Here is a 20569-nt window from a genome sequence, read left to right as displayed (position 1 = left end):
CCTGTAGCACTTGCAAGCTTCTAAATAAATTGTAAGTGTAATTGTAACAAGTACGTTGTTCAAACGACATTGTACACACATGGCCAACAGCACCATATCAGTCCAACAGTTGTGTGATTCCACCCGCCGTATGGATCGGACAAACCGCCTGTTATCAGTCGCTCATCAGTCCAACAGTCGTGTGATTCCACCCGCCGTATGGATCGGACAAACCGCCTGTTATCAGTCGCTGGTCTAGCCATTTGCCACGCGTACCCACACTCCCAACTGTCGTCCAACAGAGCAAAATCAGACCACCATCAGGCAGTTTGGTTGAGCGTGTTAAAGCGGACCTGAACTCAGAACTTCCTCTCTGCTCTAAAAGATAACCAACAGCATAATTACCTTTAAAGAAAAACATTTCTTTGTTACAGCTGATACAAATCCTGCAATAGATCTGCAGTGTGACGACTTCCTGCTTTCATGGAAGCAGACATAGGGTTAACATCCTGTGTTTACAAATTAGCTGCTCCGTTGAGGCAGCCAGCTGGCACAGCTGTGAGCTCAAATTACAGTTGTGATTAGTCACAGATGAGAGGGAATTAGACGGGCTAAACTCTCTAAATCAGAAGTTAGGAACCTTTGTGGCTGAGAGTGCCATAAATGCCACATATTTTAAAATGTATTTCCCTGAGAGCCATACAATGTGTTTCAAACTGGGACAGTGAGCATGCGCAGCAGAGGGCTCCTGTCCCTGTTGCCATGGTGATGTGTATACAGTTGATCCTCCGGACAGCGGAAGTGTCCGACACGTCTTCAGCTTCTCTTGGGTTTCAGCAACAACAGAAATTTCCCCAAGAGCCAGACAGGAGAAATACAGACTAACAGCTTGTACAATTAGCTAGCTGACCTGGGGGTTGATTCACTTTGTAGAACGAGATCCCCGCACTTTGGCCCAATAGGCTGCCTGGCAAATGACAGGCAGCCTATTGGGCCAATCAAAGTGCAGGGATCTCGTCCTACAAAGTCCCTGAACCTAACAGGGTCCAGGGTGGAACAATTGAAGCAGCCGTTCGTTTTGGGGTAGCGTGAGTAAGTAGTGCATGCTACAGCAGAAGCATGCCTATTTTGACAATTGTATTTGTACTGCCACACTAAGCTGTGCTGCTTGAGCAGTGTAGCTTAGTGAATTAACCCTTAACTGTGAGCCAGATGGAGCCATCATAAGAGCCACATCCGGCTCCCGAGCCGTAGGTTCCCTACCCCTGCTCTAAATACATACAATACAGTGTATTTCTCTATGTTTTCCTTCTGTCCTGTGTAAGAGTTCAGGTCTATATTAACAGGCCTTTATACTATCTATGAATCTATCCTTCACTGTATAGCGAATGGTTCCTCCCTTTATCAGTATGTATACGTTGAGCGATCACCATTTATCTCTCTCTCTCTCTGTACAGCTCTGGCTCTCCCCGCTTGCATCCCGCGACCGGCAGCCTGTACGCCCGGCGAGCCTGCTTGCTAACGAGCTGTGACAGCCATCTTGGTTCCTGTTCTATCAAATCATGTCCCGCGCCGTCCCTTGTCACGGAAGGGGATGGCTGCAGCCAATCAGGGAGCAGGAGAGGCGGCGGCAGGCGAGACGGAGGGGCGACGGATGACATGCCTTTTGGGGACAGGGTTGGCAGGGGTGGAGGTTGGGAAGCGGCTGAGACATGGATATAATGAGGGAGAAAAAGAGGACACAGCCAGCGCAGACGGATTACACATTCCTGGAGGATACAAATCCCGCGTCCTGCGCAGGAACACCGCCACCGCGCTCCCGCCGCCCCACAGCCCCGGGGTTACATTAGGCCTCTGACCACGGTGACAAATTGGGATGACACTTCAGTCAGCGGAGGAGAAACCTGCTTCTGCGAGGCTGCAGTCTTCACTATCAGCCTTTGTGGGGAAATTATAACCGGTTGTTTTTCCATCTATTTTTGGTTTGTTTTGGAATTTTACCAATTTTCAAACAAATTTTTGTAAAGCGGCCTCAACTCAGAACTTCCTCTCTGCTGTAAAAGATAAGCAGCAGCATAATAACCTTTTGTGCTTTTTGTGCATTTGCATTTTTTTTTACGCATATGCGTTTTCAAGCGGTTCGCATATACAAATTGCATATGCGTTTTCCATGCATTTTTTTTATATTTCATTTTATGCAAATCACTAGGAAGACAACAGGAAGCGGAAATACATGACAAACATGTTTTAAAAATTAAAAACACATAGAAAAACGCATGGAAAATGCATACAAAACACAATACATTGCGTTACCATTGGCTTCCATTACTTGCGTTTTTTTATGCGTTTTTGAAAATTATGCAACAAAACCAGCGTTTTTAAAAACGCATGTTTGAAAACGCATGCAAAAGACATTTGCATTTTTATATGCATTTTTAAATGGGGCTCATTGACTTCCATTAGCGGCAAAAACAGGGCGTTTTCCGCAACGCTAGCATTTCCGCTAAGTGTTTTCCTAGCCTTAAAGAAAAACATTGGTTGCAGCTGATACAAATCTTGCAATACATTTTCAGTGTGTCTACCTCCTGCTTTCATGGAAGCAGACATATTAATAACATCCTGCGTTTACAAATTAGCTGCTCTGCTTTGGCAGAAGAGATTCCTGCGCTGACACAGCTGAGAGATCAAATTACAACTTGTGATCAGTCACAGATGAGGGAGGATTAGACAGGCTAAACTCTCTAAATACATACAGGGTGCATTTCTCTGTTTTCCTTTTGTCCTGTGCAAGAGTTTGGGTCCATTTAAACCACAATTTGGGCATTTCAGCTGTGTCACTATTTGTGCACCAAAAGCTTTTTTATTACTTATGCCATCAAACTGATACACAGATTGTTTTTTTTTAAAGATAATTTAGGTTTTCTTTGGGTGATATGTTTCCACAGTCTGTGACGTGACTAAATACATGATATAAAAGTGCTGCGGAAGATGTTGGCGCTATACAGGTATAAATACACAATGATAATAAGCAATATGTGCCGTGCCCAAGCTCAAATGCTCTGCGTGTGTCTGTAGGGGGAGGGGATGCTGCCAATAGGAAAGGAGGGTAGGTGAATAGAGGGCTGCTGTACCTGATGGGGCTGTACAATGCAGAGGGGGTGACATGCAGAATGTAAGGCATGGATACTGCATATAGAATGGGCACTGCTGCTGAGGGTGCTGATGCATACATGACCAGACAAAACACAGGACATTTATATTACGCTTTTCTCCTGGGGGACTCAAAGTGCCAGAGCTGCAGCCACTAGGGGGTGCTCTATAGTCTTGCCCAAGGTCTCCGTACAGAATAGGTGCTGGCTTACTGAAATAGGAAGAGCTGAAATTTGAACCCAGGTCTCCTGTGTTAGAGGCCTTACCCAATACACTATCCAGCCACCTGGAAGGAGAAGGAGCAACACAGATGGCCACCTAGAACTCACCTAGAGAGAGGAACAAAAGCAGAGTTTCACTTTAAGTGGTTTATGCGGGGCTGGGCTCCCCCGCTGGCCACACGTGTAATGAATGGGGGGGGGGGGGGGGAGGAATGCAGAGTGGTCCGGAGCAACGTGTAAAAATGTCACTGGAGGGTGAAGCAGGCAGAGAAGAGAACTGCAGTGTACCATGCTGGATAACTATACAACAACGCTGCATGCTCCCTGGGACCACTCTGCATGGCTCCACACGCCTAGCCATGCCGTTGGTGGGTACCGGGGTAGTGTACTAAGCATGGGGGGGGGGTGCTCTACCGGTGAGACAGAAGCTAAGCTGACGCCCACCCCCTCCCCATTGGTCACAGGTTATGCTTGATCCCCCCAGTTCAGAATACACCCATCCATTATCATCATCCAGCATTTGGTTTTCATCTGTTTAGAACTATCTTAAAGTGAAACTAAACTCAGAACTTTCTCTCTCTGCTCTAATAAAGTATCCACAGCATGATAAACTTTATGGGAAAAAAACGACTTAATTACAATCGATGGAAATTCTAAAAAAAAACAACTGAAGTTTTGAATTTGGTTTCACTGTTGCAGGGAGTACTGAAGGGGTTAAGCCTCAGTGTTTTCTGTATGGGGAGAGCTGCCTTGTCTAGGCAGATCTCTCCTGCAGTCTATTCCCAGCTGTTGGTAAAAAATAATTAGACACTTTAGCAAGCATAAGCGAAATAAAGACTTTTCCTTGCGTGCTGTGCTAGAGTTCAGGTCCCCTTATCTTTTATAGATATAATCATAACTGGTGGAAATACGGTAAAGGTAGCCATAGACCTGACGATTATGGGAAGATTCGACAAACAGACAAAATTTATTTCGGTTTTTTTTTACCTACTGACAGTCGATGGCCAGTACCATGACCGTGCTCAATCACACTCCCGTCGCGGGAAACTGCGCAGGTGCAGTAGGAGCCTGGTTGAGGGCGCGCGTGGCCAGGGCCGTGCAGGGGCACCGGCCATTGATTGGCCAATCCCTGAAGAACAAAACTAAGCCGTGGCAGGGGTCGTTGATCAACGGTGAGGGCACAGGTCGGAAGCAGGGGGCTGGTAGAAGCCCCAGGTAAATGAAAGTCTTTATTTTTCTATCGGTTTAGGTCCACTTTAAAGGACGCCTGAACTCAGAACTTCCTCTTTGCAGTGTTTCTACTTCCTGCTTTCATGGAAGCAGGCATATTGTTGACTTCCTGTGCTTTCAAATGAGCTTATCTGCCGTGGCAGTCAGGTGACACAGGGAAGAGATCAATTTATAACTTGTGATTAGACACAGATGAGGGGGGATTAGACAGGCTAAACTCTCTAAATACATACAGGGTGTATTTCTCTCTGTTTTCCTTCTGTCCTGTGCAAGAGTTCAGGTGCACTTTAACCCTAGTGATGTCACTGCTGGGCGTCCGCGGGGGGTACCGGTGAAACATGTGCTTCCTTTGTCAGTCAGATTGGTGGGGGAGCAGCGGTCCATTCTCCGTGATGTAATCAGCTGTAATTGTAATGATTACTATGTGAGAGTGTGATGAGAGCATTGCAGTGTATTCTGGCCCGGGGCACAGACCCATGTGACTGGATCAGCGCCTCTGTAAAGCCCTGCTGAGCGCTGGCTCTGGGGACACAAAGATAATAAATACAAGTCATTTAGCTTAAATGCCTATTTTACAAAAAGATAAAGAAAAATTAATGAGGTAATAAAATTATCAAAGTGGCCAAGAGAGAAAGAGAGCACTGAGCTTTATTACATTATTCATGTACCTCACGCAGACCCTGCAGCAGCCAATCGGCTAGAGAGCTGTGCTCTGCAGCTGTCCTGGTGTATCTGTGGGGTATAATACAGTAAGAAGCTATGCTATTAATCTGAGCAATGCTTCTATTATCTGAATCGTAGTGTGCTGCTACATCCGGATATCCCCCGACGCCTTCGCTTAGACTAGGTTGGTGGATGACCGAGTAAAAGCATGGCCGACAGAGAGCCTACTTTCTGGTCATGGCTCCTCCCTTTCCCCACAGCACACTAATCTGGTACTGACTGGGGAGTGTCTCCTAGCAGCAGACTTACAGGACAACGGAAGCGAGAGGACTATGGAGGCTGCCATATTTATTTCCTTTACCACTTCACCCCAAAGACGTTTTCACCCTAACGGACAAGAGCGATTTTCACCTTTCAGTGCTCATCCCTTTCATTTGCCAATAGCTTCATCACTACTAATCACAATGAAATGATCTATATCTTGTATTTTTTCACCACCAATTAGGCTTTTTCTCCAATTTCATCCCCTATAGTTTTAATATAAACACTGCTACTGTACATAAAACCCACACATATCATCTGGTTATTTGTCCTGGTTATCACAAGATTTTAATGATGTCCCTAGTACAAAGTATGGTGACAATATAGTATTTGGAAATAAAGGTGTATTTTTTTGGGGGGGGTTCACTATTTTCACGTGCACACGCGGGAGCGCACATCGGCAGCAGCAGCACTGGAGCCATTAAAAGGCTGTAGCAGGATGTTTTTATAAGTCAGGTTGTCATAAAGTGGTTAAACGATACCCGTTCCCTGACTGTCCTGCTGATCCTCTGCCTCTAATACTATTAGCCATAGCCCCTGAACAAGCATGCAGCAGATCAGGTGTTTCTGACATTATTGTCAGATTTGACAAGATTAGCCACATGCTTGTTTCTGGTGTAATTCAGACACTACTGCAGCCAAATAGATCAGCAGGGCTGCCAAGGAACTGGTATTGTTTAACAGGAAATAAATATGGCAGCCTCCATATACCTCTTACTTCAGTTGTCCTATAAAGTGGACCTGAACTCTTACACAGGACAGAAGGAAAACATAGAAATGCACCCTGTATGTATTTAGAGGATTTAGCCTGTCTTATTATCCTTCATCTGTGATTAATCACAAGTTACAATGTTATCCCTCAGCTGTGTCAGCTGACTGCCACAGCAGAGATCTAATTGGTAAACACAGAGTGTTAACCCTATGTCTGCTTCCATGAAAGCAAGAAGTAGACAAACTGCAGATGTGTTACAGGATTTGTATCAGCTGTAACAAAAAAATGTTTTTCTGTAAAAGTTATTATGCTGTTGCTTATCTTTTAGAGCAGAGAGGATATTCTGAGTTCAGGTCTGCTTTAAAGAGACACTTTATAAAAAAAAAAAAAAAAAAAAAGTGCCCCCCCCCAGTGATGCATGGACAGATCGATCCCTCTCTGATCCAATCTGATCAGCGAGAGATCTGTTGGCTGCCCGTACATTGCAGAATTATTTCCGATAGATTTCCCCATGGTGCCGCCTGCCTATCACCACTGGTGCCCGAGCTGTGTGAATTCTCACCTGTCCCGCTGGCACAACGCCCGGCTTACTCTGCGGTCACCATGTGACTCGAGTCCCTGTACCGTGTGCCGTGCTGGGGATACTTACCTCAGCACAACTCCCTGCTTACTCTGCGGTCATCATGTGACTCGAGTCCCTGTACCGTGTGCCGTGCTGGGGATACTTACCTCAGCACAACTCCCTGCTTACTCTGCGGTCATCATGTGACTCGAGTCCCTGTACCGTGTGCCGTGCTGGGGATACTTACCTCAGCACAACTCCCTGCTTACTCTGCGGTCATCATGTGACTCGAGTCCCTGTACCGTGTGCCATGCTGAGGATACTTACCTCAGCACAACTCCCTGCTTACTCTGTGGTCACCATGTGACTCGAGTCCTTGTACCGTGTGCCATGCTGGGGATACTTACCTCAGCACAACTCCCTGCTTACTCTGCGGTCACCATGTGACTCGAGTCCTTGTACCGTGTACCATGCTGGGGATACTTACCTCAGCACAACTCCCTGCTTACTCTGCGGTCATCATGTGACTCGAGTCCCTGTACCGTGTGCCATGCTGGGAATACTTACCTCAGCACAACTCCCGGCTTACTCTGCGGTCACCATGTGACTCGAGTCCCTGTACCGTGTGCCATGCTGGGGATACTTACCTCAGCACAACTCCCGGCTTACTCTGCGGTCATCATGTGACTCGAGTCCCTGTACCGTGTGCCGTGCTGGGGATACTTACCTCAGCACAACTCCCTGCTTACTCTGCGGTCATCATGTGATTCCAGTCCCTGTACCGTGTGCCGTGCTGGGGATACTTACCTCAGCACAACTCCCGGCTTACTCTGCGGTCATCATGTGACTCGAGTCCTTGTACCGTGTGCCGTGCTGGGGATACTTACCTCAGCACAACTCCCGGCTTACTCTGCGGTCACCATGTGGCTGGAGTCCCTGTACCGTGTGCCATGCTGAGGATACTTACCTCAGCACAACTCCCGGCTTACTCTGCGGTCACCATGTGACTCGAGTCCCTGTACCGTGTGCCGTGCTGGGGATACTTACCTCAGCAGGGGGAAGCCTCTGAATCCTAATGAGGCTTCCCCCGTCCTCTTGTGCAGCATGGATCCAGTGCTGGGACCCCCGGACAGCAGCACATGATATTTACCTCCCAGATCCAGTGCAGACGCAGTACTAGCTTCCCCCCGGGACTCTGGCGGAAGCAGCCGAGCAGATCCGGTCACCACTAATGCGCAGTAGAGCAGACCTGATCAGGCTTGGTTATTTCCTTCTTTGATTCATACAACACAATTGGAATAATCAGATCAAAAATACAATTGTTTACTAAAAATTGTGGCGTTAAAGGGCACTTTGGCTCCAGTACAGTCAGCAGAACATAAAACAGTATAATCAGCACAAACAGTCTTTCTCCAAAGCGTGCTGCCAAATGATTGCTCATCAGCAACAAAAGTCTAACTCAAGGCCAGATTTACTGTATATATTCTAGTATAAGCCTAATTTTTGTGCCAAAAAAGCAGGGTTCTCGGCTTATACGCGAGACACTACTCTTTGAGTAACCCCCACAGACAGTGCCCTCACTATATGCACAGTGGTGCATCATCTGAGGGAGACCACACGCTTGACATTTTCATGGGAGGTCCCAGCTAGCCTCATCTTGGAGTTGTAGCCTTGGAAGGCAAACAGGGACAGTGTACTGAGTGGTGAGAGTCTCTGCATTCCTATATCAATGACTATGTGGCTCTGCATTCCATGCTTTAGCTTTATGCCAGCTTAAGCAACAGGAGTTCTTTGCATGTCCATCTCCATTGTAGACCTATGTGCTGGCTTATTATTTTATGCTGCTTTTCTAATATATGGTTGTGGCTTTTGCCACCCCCGGCTTATTCTCGGGTCAAACATTTTTCCAGGTTTTTTTTTAAGGGCTGGTTCACCTTATTCAGCTTACTTTGTACTGGGGACATAATTAAAATCTTGTGATAACCAGAACAAATAGGCAGATAAAATGTGTGGGTTTTAAGTACAGTAGCAGTGTTTACATTAAAACTATAGGGGATGAAATTGGAGAAATAGTGTATTTTTTTTTCATTTTTTTCCTTGTTTTTCCCTTTAAAATGCATAGAAAATAAAGTAATTACTAAAAACAAATATCAACCCCAAAAAGCCCAATTGGTGGTGAAAAAAACGAGATATAGATCATTTCATTGTGATTAGTGGTGATTAAGCTATTGGCAAATGAAAGGGATGAGCACTGAAAGGTGAAAATCACTCTTGTCCGTCACGGTAAAAACCGCTTTGGGGCGAAGTGGTTAAAGTGCCCCCCAGTGGGCTGCAGCCGCCCAAGCCCGGGCCTTTGTGACCTTTCCAGAAATATGGCCTTAGTTCAACCCAAATTCGGCGCACAGTTCTTCGGACTGTAAAATCTTTCACCACTGCGTGTTTCAGCGCATAATTTTAGGCACTAAATAATTTTAGGCACCACCCCCCGGGATACAGTTGAGCTCACCAAATACCTGAACTACAAAGTCATACAGCGTATAATGCTCTCCCAGTGGCTGGCAACAGGTCAGTCTTCCCCAGCTTGGAATCATCAGCAATCACAATTCAATATGTCCTCCATTACAATAGTCCCATATATGCCCAATGGGGAAGTAAAAAGCATCTAAGTGCAGCTCCCAACACAAGTACCGTTTAGTAAAATAATGCTAAAACAGCAGAAGAGCCAGGCACGGGGAGAGCCGGCAATGACGCGCTCCGTATCCCCCTCACAGCCAGGCACGGGAGATCCGGCAATGGCGCGCTCCGTATCCCCCTCACAGCCAGGCACGGGAGATCCGGCAATGGCGCGCTCCGTATCCCCCTCACAGCCAGGCACGGGGAGAGCCGGCAATGGCGCGCTCCGTATCCCCCTCACAGCCAGGCACGGGGAGAGCCGGCAATGGCGCGCTCCGTATCCCCCTCACAGCCAGGCACGGGGAGAGCCGGCAATGGCGCACTCCGTATCCCCCTCACAGCCAGGCACGGGGAGAGCCGGCAATGGCGCGCTCCGTATCCCCCTCACAGCCAGGCACGGGGAGAGCCGGCAATGGCGCGCTTCGTATCCCCCTCACAGCCAGGCACAGACTGATCCGGCAATGGCGCGCTCCGTATCCCCCTCACAGCCAGGCACGGGGAGAGCCGGCAATGGCGCGCTCCGTATCCCCCTCACAGCCAGGCACGGGGAGAGCCGGCAATGGCGCGCTCCGTATCCCCCTCACAGCTAGGCACGGGGAGAGTCGGCAATGGCGCGCTCCGTATCCCCCTCACAGCCAGGCACGGGGAGAGCCGGCAATGGCACACTCCGTATCCCACTCACAGCCAGGCACGGGGAGAGCCGGCAATGGCGCGCTTCGTATCCCCCTCACAGCCAGGCACGGGGAGAGTGGCACGGGGAGAGCCGGCAATGGCGCGCTCCGTATCCCCCTCACAGCCAGGCACAGACTGATCCGGCAATGGCGCGCTCCGTATCCCCCTCACAGCCAGGCACGGGAGATCCGGCAATGGCGCGCTCCGTATCCCCCTCACAGCCAGGCACGAGGAGAGCCGGAAATGGCGCGCTCTGTGTCCCCCTCACAGCCAGGCACGGGGAGAGCCGGCAATGGCGCGCTCCGTATCCCCCTCACAGCCAGGCACGGGGAGAGCCGGCAATGGCGCGCTCCGTATCCCCCTCACAGCCAGGCACAGACTGATCCGGCAATGGCGCGCTCCGTATCCCCCTCACAGCCAGGCACAGACTGAGCCGGCAATGGCGTGCTCCGTATCCCCCTCACAGCCAGGCACAGACTGAGCCGGCAATGGCGCGCTCCGTATCCCCCTCACAGCCAGGCACAGACTGATCCGGCAATGGCGCGCTCCGTATCCCCCTCACAGCCAGGCACGGGGAGAGCCGGCAATGGTGCGCTCCGTATCCCCCTCACAGCCAGGCACAGACTGAGCCGGCAATGGCGCGCTTCGTATCCCCCTCACAGCCAGGCACAGACTGATCCGGCAATGGCGCGCTTCGTATCCCCCTCACAGCCAGGCACAGACTGAGCCGGCAATGGCGCGCTCCGTATCCCCCTCACAGCCAGGCACGGAGAGAGCCGGCAATGGCGCGCTCCGTATCCCCCTCACAGCCAGGCACGGGGGGAGCCGGCAATGGCGCGCTCCGTATCCCCCTCACAGCCAGGCACGGGGAGAGCCGGCAATGGCGCGCTCCGTATCCCCCTCACAGCCAGGCACGGGGAGAGCCGGCAATGGCGCGCTCCGTATCCCCCTCACAGCCAGGCACGGGGAGAGCCGGCAATGGCGCGCTCCGTATCCCCCTCACAGCCAGGCACGGGGAGAGCCGGCAATGGCGCGCTCCGTATCCCCCTCACAGCCAGGCATGGGGAGAGCCGGCAATGGCGCGCTCCGTATCCCCCTCACAGCCAGGCACGGGGAGAGCCGGCAATGGCGCGCTTCGTATCCCCCTCAGCCAGGCACGGGGAGAGCTGGCAATGGCGCGCTCCGTATCCCCCTCACAGCCAGGCACGGGGAGAGCCGGCAATGGCGCGCTCCGTATCCCCCTCACAGCCAGGCACGGGGAGAGCCGGCAATGGCGCGCTCCGTATCCCCCTCACAGCCAGGCACGGGGAGAGCCGGCAATGGCGCGCTTCGTATCCCCCTCAGCCAGGCACGGGGAGAGCCGGCAATGGCGCGCTCCGTATCCCCCTCACAGCCAGGCACGGGGAGAGCCGGCAATGGCGCGCTCCGTATCCCCCTCACAGCCAGGCACGGGGAGAGCCGGCAATGGCGCGCTCCGTATCCCCCTCACAGCCAGGCACGGGGAGAGCCGGCAATGGCGCGCTCCGTATCCCCCTCACAGCCAGGCACGGGGAGAGCCGGCAATGGCGCGCTCCGTATCCCCCTCACAGCCAGGCACGGGGAGAGCCGGCAATGGCGCGCTCCGTATCCCCCTCAGCCAGGCACGGGGAGAGCTGGCAATGGCGCGCTCCGTATCCCCCTCACAGCCAGGCACGGGGAGAGCCGGCAATGGCGCGCTCCGTATCCCCCTCACAGCCAGGCACGGGGAGAGCCGGCAATGGCGCGCTCCGTATCCCCCTCACAGCCAGGCACAGACTGATCCGGCAATGGCGCGCTCCGTATCCCCCTCACAGCCAGGCACGGGGAGAGCTGGCAATGGCGCGCTCCGTATCCTCCTCACAGCCAGGCACGGGGAGAGCCGGCAATGGCGCGCTCCGTATCCCCCTCACAGCCAGGCACAGACTGATCCGGCAATGGCACGCTCCGTATCCCCCTCACAGCCAGGCACAGACTAAGCCGGCAATGGCGCGCTCCGTATCCCCCTCACAGCCAGGCACAGACTGAGCCGGCAATGGCGCGCTCCGTATCCCCCTCACAGCCAGGCACGGGGAGAGCCGGCAATGGCGCGCTCCGTATCCCCCTCACAGCCAGGCACGGGGAGAGCCGGCAATGGCGCGCTTTGTATCCCTCTCACAGCCAGGCACGGGGAGAGCCGGCAATGGCGTGCTCCGTATCCCCCTCACAGCCAGGCACGGGGAGAGCCGGCAATGGCGCGCTCCGTATCCCCCTCACAGCCAGGCACGGGGAGAGCCGGAAATGGCGCGCTCCGTATCCCCCTCACAGCCAGGCACGGGGAGAGCCGGCAATGGCGCGCTCCGTATCCCCCTCCCAGCCAGGCACGGGGAGAGCCGGCAATGGCGCGCTCCGTATCCCCCTCACAGCCAGGCACGGGGAGAGCCGGCAATGGCGCGCTCCGTATCCCCCTCACAGCCAGGCACGGGGAGAGCCGGAAATGGCGCGCTCCGTATCCCCCTCACAGCCAGGCACGGGGAGAGCCGGAAATGGCGCGCTCCGTATCCCCCTCACTATAAGCTCTATTGAGTAACTGCAATTATTAAAACTTTTTTTATTTGTAAAAAGGGCTTTAAAACTGGGGCCTGATCGATAACACGGTATAATTGCATTATTGATCTCGCCCCAGTGAGGAGATAGAACCAGCACACCCCATCTCCCATGTGTACATTCAGCAAAGCTGCCGGGCCTGGGGCAAGTATTTATATATAACCCTCCCCTCCCCCCCATCCAGCCTGCTACATTACACTATACTGTACACTGAAGTGTGTCTGCCCAACGTCAGCGTTTGGAATCTATGCTCAATACAAAGTTTCCTTTCTAGACCTAGTATTTCAAATATTCAACTCCACATGAGCAAGAAGTTATTTCCAAAATGTATCACTTGAGGGCAGTGATTTTCCTGATGTTCACTAGAGGGGGCTGTTTCTGGCACTTCCAATGCAGCATAGAAACAGCTCCCTCTAGTGTTACATCGCTGCCAGGGACAAAGTTGAGTTAAGGGTTTAAAGAGCTGGGAGTTTGCAGCCCAGGTTTTTATCACAGGGCACATGCAACCCATGGGGCTCTTAAATCACAATTATGGTCTGGTATAATTTAAAATTTACAATGTAGGCAAGATAGTTTATGAGTGAGTGCACACCATTACTGCTTCACACTAATACTCTGCACAGCGGTGCACATTCCGGATATAAAGGCTAGAATTTCCACAGTATAAGCAAGAAGAAAGATTCCAGGAGCATCTGCGCTGTCATATATAAAACTTCAAACTTTTATTCCAACATCTTCTTTAAAAGTGTGTGTCCACACAAAGCAGTAGAGTAAAAATATATACTTATCACCAAAGGATCACTTTAGCAGCAGGGGTGCCAGACACGGAGAGGTGCGGAGGTGCTGAGTCGACGATCGTTTCGCCTCTATCGAGGCTTTATCAAGACTGTCTTGATAAAGCCTCGATAGAGGCGAAACGATCGTCGACTCAGCACCTCCGCACCTCTCCGTGTCTGGCACCCCTGCTGCTAAAGTGATCCTTTGGTGATAAGTATATATTTTTACTCTACTGCTTTGTGTGGACACACACTTTTAAAGAAGATGTTGGAATAAAAGTTTGAAGTTTTATATATGACAGCGCAGATGCTCCTGGAATCTTTCTTCTTGCTTATACTGTTAAAATTTACAATGACAAACTAGGACAATGTAATGAACAGTACAGATGTTGTCTTGCCAACAAAGGTTCAAATAGTCAAAGCCATGGTTTTTCCAGTAGTAATGCATGGATGGTTGCGAGAGTTGGACCATAAAGAAGTCTGAACGCCGAAGAATCAACAACTTCAAATTGTGGTAATGGAGAAGACTACTGAGAGTCCCTTGGACTGCTAGAAGATCCAACCAGTCAATCCTTAAATGAAATAACTCTGACTGTTCATTGGAAGGAGAAATGCTGAAGATGAAGTTGAAATACTTTGGACACACAATGAGAAAACTCATTGGAGAAGACTCTAGTACATGGAGTACAAGGTACATCATACTGTACATAATAATGTAATATCCTGTTGAATCCATAAGCAGAATGTAAGATCCGCTGTATCTCGTCAGCGGCGGAATGCCGAGACTCGGGTTGCAGCTCCGACTTCCGGGTCTCGGCAAGCCGCTGACGTCAGTGGAACGCAGGAGGCTTCTCAGTTCTCATTGGATAGGCGGAGGACAGGTTCTCAGTACGCGCTCCGCAGATGTAAGCAGTAACTCTGACGTTCATGATTGCATGTCAGTTGATCCAGCTGACACGCTGGATTGCTATTGGTGTGTTTTCAATTCTGCCTTTGTTGATTAGTTAGCTGTAGTATTTAAACCTGGTGAGCGCCCCCAGTCATCGCCCATGATAGCATTAGCTTTGGCTTGTTGCTGGGTAGCGCTCACTGTCTCATTGGATTCCTGTTGCCGACTATTGCCTTGTATCTTGACCACACTTTACCTCTGCTTGATTCCTGTTGCCGACTACTGACTTGTATCCTGACTATGCTTTATCTCTGCTGGATTCCTGTTGCCAACCTTGCCTTGTACCTTGACTACGCTTTGCCTTGCCGCCTGGATTGACTTTTGCTTGGTCACGGACTTGCATGAACTCTACCTGGGGTGACTTTGGCTTGCCTTGACTACGCTATCTCTGGAAAGTTCCTATCTGGACTACCTCACTGCCACCAGGAACTCCTGGCACTTCTGCCACTTGATCCACTCGCCTATCATCTGTGCCCATATCGCATTGCGAAGAATTATCAGGTCCTGCTTTGTGGGTTAACCACCTGTCAGACTGTATGCTACATCTACATGCAGGGTGTATTGTGGTATTGTGTTAGGCAGGAGCTTGCACAGGTGTTACGGGCTGGGCTCTGGTTCAGTCAAATGGGCATACAGTCTGAACTGTGGTTATTGACCAGACAGGCCTGACACACAACAATTTGCTGAATGTACAGCTTTCTATCATTGTATCTTGCACCCAAAAGCCTTCTGCTATAGTGAGTCTGTTTTCTGCAGTCAGAGATAGAGTAACAATCGCACAGCAGCCTGGAGAGGAAACCAGTAGGAGAACAGAGGCACCAGCAGGATAAAAATGGATAAAACCTTTACAATTTGCTTGCAGGAAGTGGCGGCCTTACCTCCATAAAGCAGACACAAAAGACTGTCTGAATAGTAGCAATCACATTTATCATATACTGTAGTACCCCAAAAAGTGCAACGCATTTCGCAGGCCCAGCGCGCTTCATCAGGCAATAAACGTGGGGACAAAACAGAATTTCGGCAATAGCAGGTGTAGTGCCTCAGTCGAGAGGAAACCAGGAGAACATGAGAGAACCTATTACCCCTTTCACTGACTTTTTTTCAAAGTATTTTTAGTCTTACAACTTGAGAAAAATATAGTGTATTTCATTTATTGCGCCATCCAAACTTAATCCTCCTTCTGCCTGTGCCACCTCCGTCCACTGGGGGAGCTGAGTGACAACATGGCTATGTCTACTGCTCTATCCTGATTGGGAGGGGTGGTGAGCTGCATATCAGAGACTCCTCCCCTCCCAGGAGTCAGGATTGGTCGGTCGCGTCTTGCCGTAGTCAATCATGTGAGCTTTTATTTACAAATATATTCTTACAGTATGCTATAAGACTATTGACATACGTAGGGAGCAAGGAGTGTAATGATATCTTTCACTGGACAATGGCTTTAATATATCATACACTTCCCCAAAAATGAAATATGTCATTTTAACTAATATTACTGTATAAGGCTAGATTCACAGCGTAGCGGTTTCTCCATTGTATTAATGCACACATAGCTGGAGTCATGTGATGGGCGGAGCCTGACCCAGCAAGCACTCCGCCCTCATCTTCCTATGCCTTTTAGGGCCATTTATTTACAAGCTCTGGCTGGCACGGCACAGTAGTCAGTGAGCTGCCTGAGTGCATAACAGTGCCCACTAACGATACAATTTCCTGAGCGATCGATGGGAAACGATCGTTCAGGCCCACCAACGGAAGGAAAAATGGTCATTTTTCACGTCAATCGTCACCATTACCGATCCCTGATTGCTCCTACGGTCAATCGCTTGTGGGATTGTACCGTTTAGTGGGCACCTTAAAATGAATGCTGGGATATAAATTGTTGCCATTCGGCAGGCTGGCTCTGTCACTCTTAAAGCAAACTTGAACCAAAAAAACCCACTAATGAAATATTGAATTGTATGTGTAGTACGGATAACGAATAGAACATTAGTAGCAAAGAAAATAGTCTCATATTTTTATTTTCAGTTATATATCTTTTTTTTTTTTTTATAACATTGATTCATTCTGTCATACTTGCAGTTTACAACCACAATCTGGATTTCACGTTGTAAAACAAAGCAGAAATAATAACCCTTTGACCTTTCCTGCAGTAAAACCTTACTGTATCTCCAGCTGTCTCTCACTGTTTCTTGGATGTTTAGGTGCTTCAGAAAACAGGACTGTATTCGCCCCAGTCGGTTGAATAGCTCAGAGAAGCTCTTTTGCTTACATAACTTAAGTTTTTTTTTTTTTTTTAACTCATCCTGTACTGGAAAACAACATGAGACTCTTTTCTTTGCTTCTTATGTTCCATTTCTTAGCTTTACTACACATACAAATCAAATCACATACAAATCAAATCACATACAAATAAGTTTATTTTCACTTAAAGTGACACAGAAGCGGGAAAAAAAATATGATATAATGAATTGTATGTGTAGTACGGATAATTACTAGAATATTAGTAACAAAGAAAATAGTCTCATATTTAATTTTCAGTTATATCGTTTTTTTATAACATGGCATCATTCTCTAATATTTGCAGTTTACACACTACTCAGCATTCTAAATGATTTCACAGAGCAGGCTAGTGAAGCTTCAGAAGACAGAGCTCTCTGTGACTTTGAAAGTGGTGGAGAGATCAGTGACTCTTTTGCATAGATAACAACTGGAGTTTCATAACTCTTCCTGTACTGGAAACAATATTAGACTTACCGTATATCTCTGCTGCTCATGTTTTATTTCTTAGCTGTACTAACACATACAAATCATTATATCATAAGTTTATTTTCATGTCAGATTCCCTTTAAGGTTTGCTTTAAATGCCATTTTTCCTGAATCTGGAATCTACCCTACAAAAAAAAAAAGAGAAAGAAATTCAAATCCTGGCTGTCTATCACACAGATCCGATCCCAGGTGACCGGCTATAAATGAGATTGTAATCCTCCACTTCTAGTGAGACCGGGACATGCAGATAATCCACCCTGACAAGGGGAGGCGGGGATGGGGGGGCGCCAGAGATAAACAAACGTTCCTGGCAGCGCCACCGCCGCAGGCTACGCTCTCCATAATATCTCATTGCTCGTCTAATCCTCCGACCCGTGTTTTAATTAACAGCAGGTAAACGAGTCTGGTAAGCATGCCGCAGTCTCTGAGGTTTCACCGTACGCTCTCCATCCAATCCACAACCCCCCCACCCCTCTCGCTCTGACCTAAATGTCAGGCAACGTTATTTCTAGTGTGTAGCGGAGAGAGTGCCCCGAGGGGGAGAGCAGAATATGGAGGGGCCATGGATTCCACGAGGAAGGGGAGGAGAAGAGCATGATGGGAGGGCGGCAAGGTGGGAAGGAAGAAGGGAAATCTGCCTCCACCAAGAGAGATGCTATCCGTGATCAAAGAAATATGGATCTTGGTTTTCCAGGTTCTACAGTCTTGCATAAGATACAGTAACAACCTGTACCCCCAACTCTTTACTGTCTATATAGTTGTCCTATCTGCCTTTGTCCCCAAAAGTATATCTGCGTAACAAAAAAGAACCGTAGCAAACCAGACAAGAGCGGATGCAAATGGATCCGTTTACAGTCTGTTCGAACTGATCCGTTCGGTCTGTTCCGCTGCATTTTCCAAGAACGACGGATGTGTTGCATTGACCGTGTGCTAACGGAACGGAAGGTCATGGATGGAAGGTCAGTTTTTACACGATCGCAATTTTGTGTTGCGATTTTGCCAGGATTTGCTTTGTGATTCCCTTTCAACAGAACGAGAATCACATCGTCATCGCCCCCAGAGCACTTAAAGGGACACTTAAGTCATCTCAAAAAAAATTAGTTTTACTCACCTGGGGCTTCCAGAAGCCACCTGCAGCTGTCCGGTGCCCACGCAGTCTCCTTCAGATCCTTCCGGCCCCACCAGCAGCCACTTCCGGTTTCGGCGACAGGAGCTGACCGGCAGGAAACGCGAGTGATTCTTCGCGTTCCCGGCCATAATAGCGCCATCTATGCTGCTATATGATATATACTCTATGCTATAGCAGCATAGAAGGCGCTATCGTGGCCGGGAACGCGAAGAATCACTCGCGTTCCCTGCCTGTCAGCTCCTGTCGCTGAAACTGGAAGTGGCTGCCGGCGGGGATAGGAGGCTCAGAGGGAGTCTGCGTGGGCACAATACAGCTGCAGGGGGCTGCTGGAAGCCCCAGGTGAGTAAAAACTCATTTTTTTGGGATGACTTACCGTAAGTGTCCCTTTAAAGAGAATCTGTACTGTCCGATTTGTACAATAAAAAAACATACCAATCGAGTCAGCCCTGTGATCTCCTGGGTCCCTCTTGGCTATTTCCGCTGCGATCCTGGCTTTTAATCACCAGTTTTAGGCAATGTTTACAAACAAAAAACACGGCTGCTGACCAGGAAGTGATGTATTTGTAATATAAATATATATATATCTCATGTTACAGTATACTGTACTGCAGGTTTGTATTACATAGTGAACTATCTGCACTACAGTCTACAGAGGTGAAACAGAGAAATAAACAAAGCACACACACAGAGCCTGGAGGGGGGCATGCATAACTTCTCCCTATCACAGCAGAGGCAGTGCATTCCTCCCTGGCTCGACAAGGCTTGACAAGGAAAAGAAGATTAGATATATTACAGAGACAGTGCATCTAGAAAAGGCTGCAGTAATCCAAACCACATTAGAACAGGTATAGGAATTTATAGGGTAGAAGAAATAAGGCTAAAAATTGTTACAGAGTCTCTTGAATGCAGCACGTTTATGCAAATCACAAACCCTGCAGTGAGAATGATCCCATAGGGATACACTAGCAACAGTGCTTTGCTGATTGACAGCAATCAGCAAATCGCCCAGGTATGAATCAGCCCATTATCTACATTGCAAATGTTTATACATTAAATAAAACCACAAGATGTCTAAAAAAACACCTCATTTTTATGAGTAGGAGGACAGATTCAATTGTTTATCTCACCAGCTTATTTTCACTTTGTATTCACTTTAGAGGTGCATACACATGTCCAACTTTACTCCTGATTGTCGTTTAAACTGTTCATTTCAATGACTTGAAGTGCAAACAACAAGTCGTTCAGATGTCCTGTACACACTGACCAACAAAGCGGATGATACCCTAATTTACATGCCGTTTAACCAACTTTATAATGGACTAGATAGAACAATGGACTAGCTGGTAGACAACTTGGTTGAAAAAGTTGGACGTGTGTATGTACCTAATGCTGGGAATACACAATGCGGTTTTATTTTCGGCAGATAGATGGTTCGATAGATAATTTCCAACATGTTCAATCTTACTTTAGATTGTTTTACTGCTCGATTTCTCAAAGCAGTGAATGGAAGAAAAGATAAAGAGAATCAAGCGGGAAATTGAGCAGAAAAACAAATTGAAAATCGATTGAACAGAAAATCGACTGATAAAATGCATCGTGTATTTTATTCCCAGCCAGTGTTCTCCCCAGAATTTTTTTTCCAGCTGGGTGGCATGAAAAAATAGCCGGGTGGGGCGGGATGAAAGAATGCAGGGCCGGCGCTTCTCTGCTTACAGCATAGGAGAAGGTGAGCCGATGACAGCCGGGTGGTCACCAAAACTAGGCGGGTGGAGCACCTGGCTAAAAGAGCCTGGGGAGAACACTGCCAGCATTAAGGAAGATAGCCTTATCTGGCCACATTACCAAAAAGACACGTGTTGTGACAAATGGTGCTCTGGTCCAACGCAGTATCTCATCCAACTGCGGCTGCGCGGCCATAGAAAACTTCATACTGCGCAGTAAGCTGCCGATGACGCGAGCGGGAGCGCACATTATTCGTCTTGTAAGACGAATAATTGCCCAGTGCTGGCGGCGGGGAACGGGTGATCGGAGGAGGACGGCGCGGGACATGACAGCTACAGGGGGCTGATAGAAGCTACATGAAGCTGACAGATTTTATTTTCAAACCCTTCCCTCCTCCCCCTTGCCCCAGAGAACCCCTTTAACCTCCCTGGCGGTAAGCCCGAGCT

At 48.9% G+C, this 20569-nt stretch overlaps 1 protein-coding gene and 1 long non-coding RNA gene across 4 annotated transcripts in view; one reads left to right on the top strand and one right to left on the bottom strand.

The window, feature by feature from the left end:
• The window catches only part of EFNB3 (ephrin B3), a 191003-nt gene that overhangs the window by 37851 nt on the left and 132583 nt on the right, over window positions 1-20569 (bottom strand). The gene's annotated exons all lie outside the window — the stretch shown is intronic.
• The window catches only part of LOC137562543 (uncharacterized), a 219666-nt gene that overhangs the window by 173636 nt on the left and 25461 nt on the right, over window positions 1-20569 (top strand). For 2 of the 3 annotated variants that reach the window (XR_011030137.1, XR_011030136.1), the window contains one exon: window positions 14001-14251. The exons of the other annotated variant lie outside the window; for it this stretch is intronic. This is a non-coding gene — a long non-coding RNA (uncharacterized lncRNA). The remainder of the gene's footprint in view (window positions 1-14000; window positions 14252-20569) is intronic. 3 annotated transcript variants of the gene reach the window in all.

The sequence above is a fragment of the Hyperolius riggenbachi genome, chromosome 3 (assembly GCF_040937935.1).
Source record: "Hyperolius riggenbachi isolate aHypRig1 chromosome 3, aHypRig1.pri, whole genome shotgun sequence".
Classification (NCBI taxonomy): Eukaryota; Metazoa; Chordata; class Amphibia; order Anura; family Hyperoliidae; genus Hyperolius; species Hyperolius riggenbachi.
This window is presented reverse-complemented; position numbering and strand designations above follow the sequence as displayed.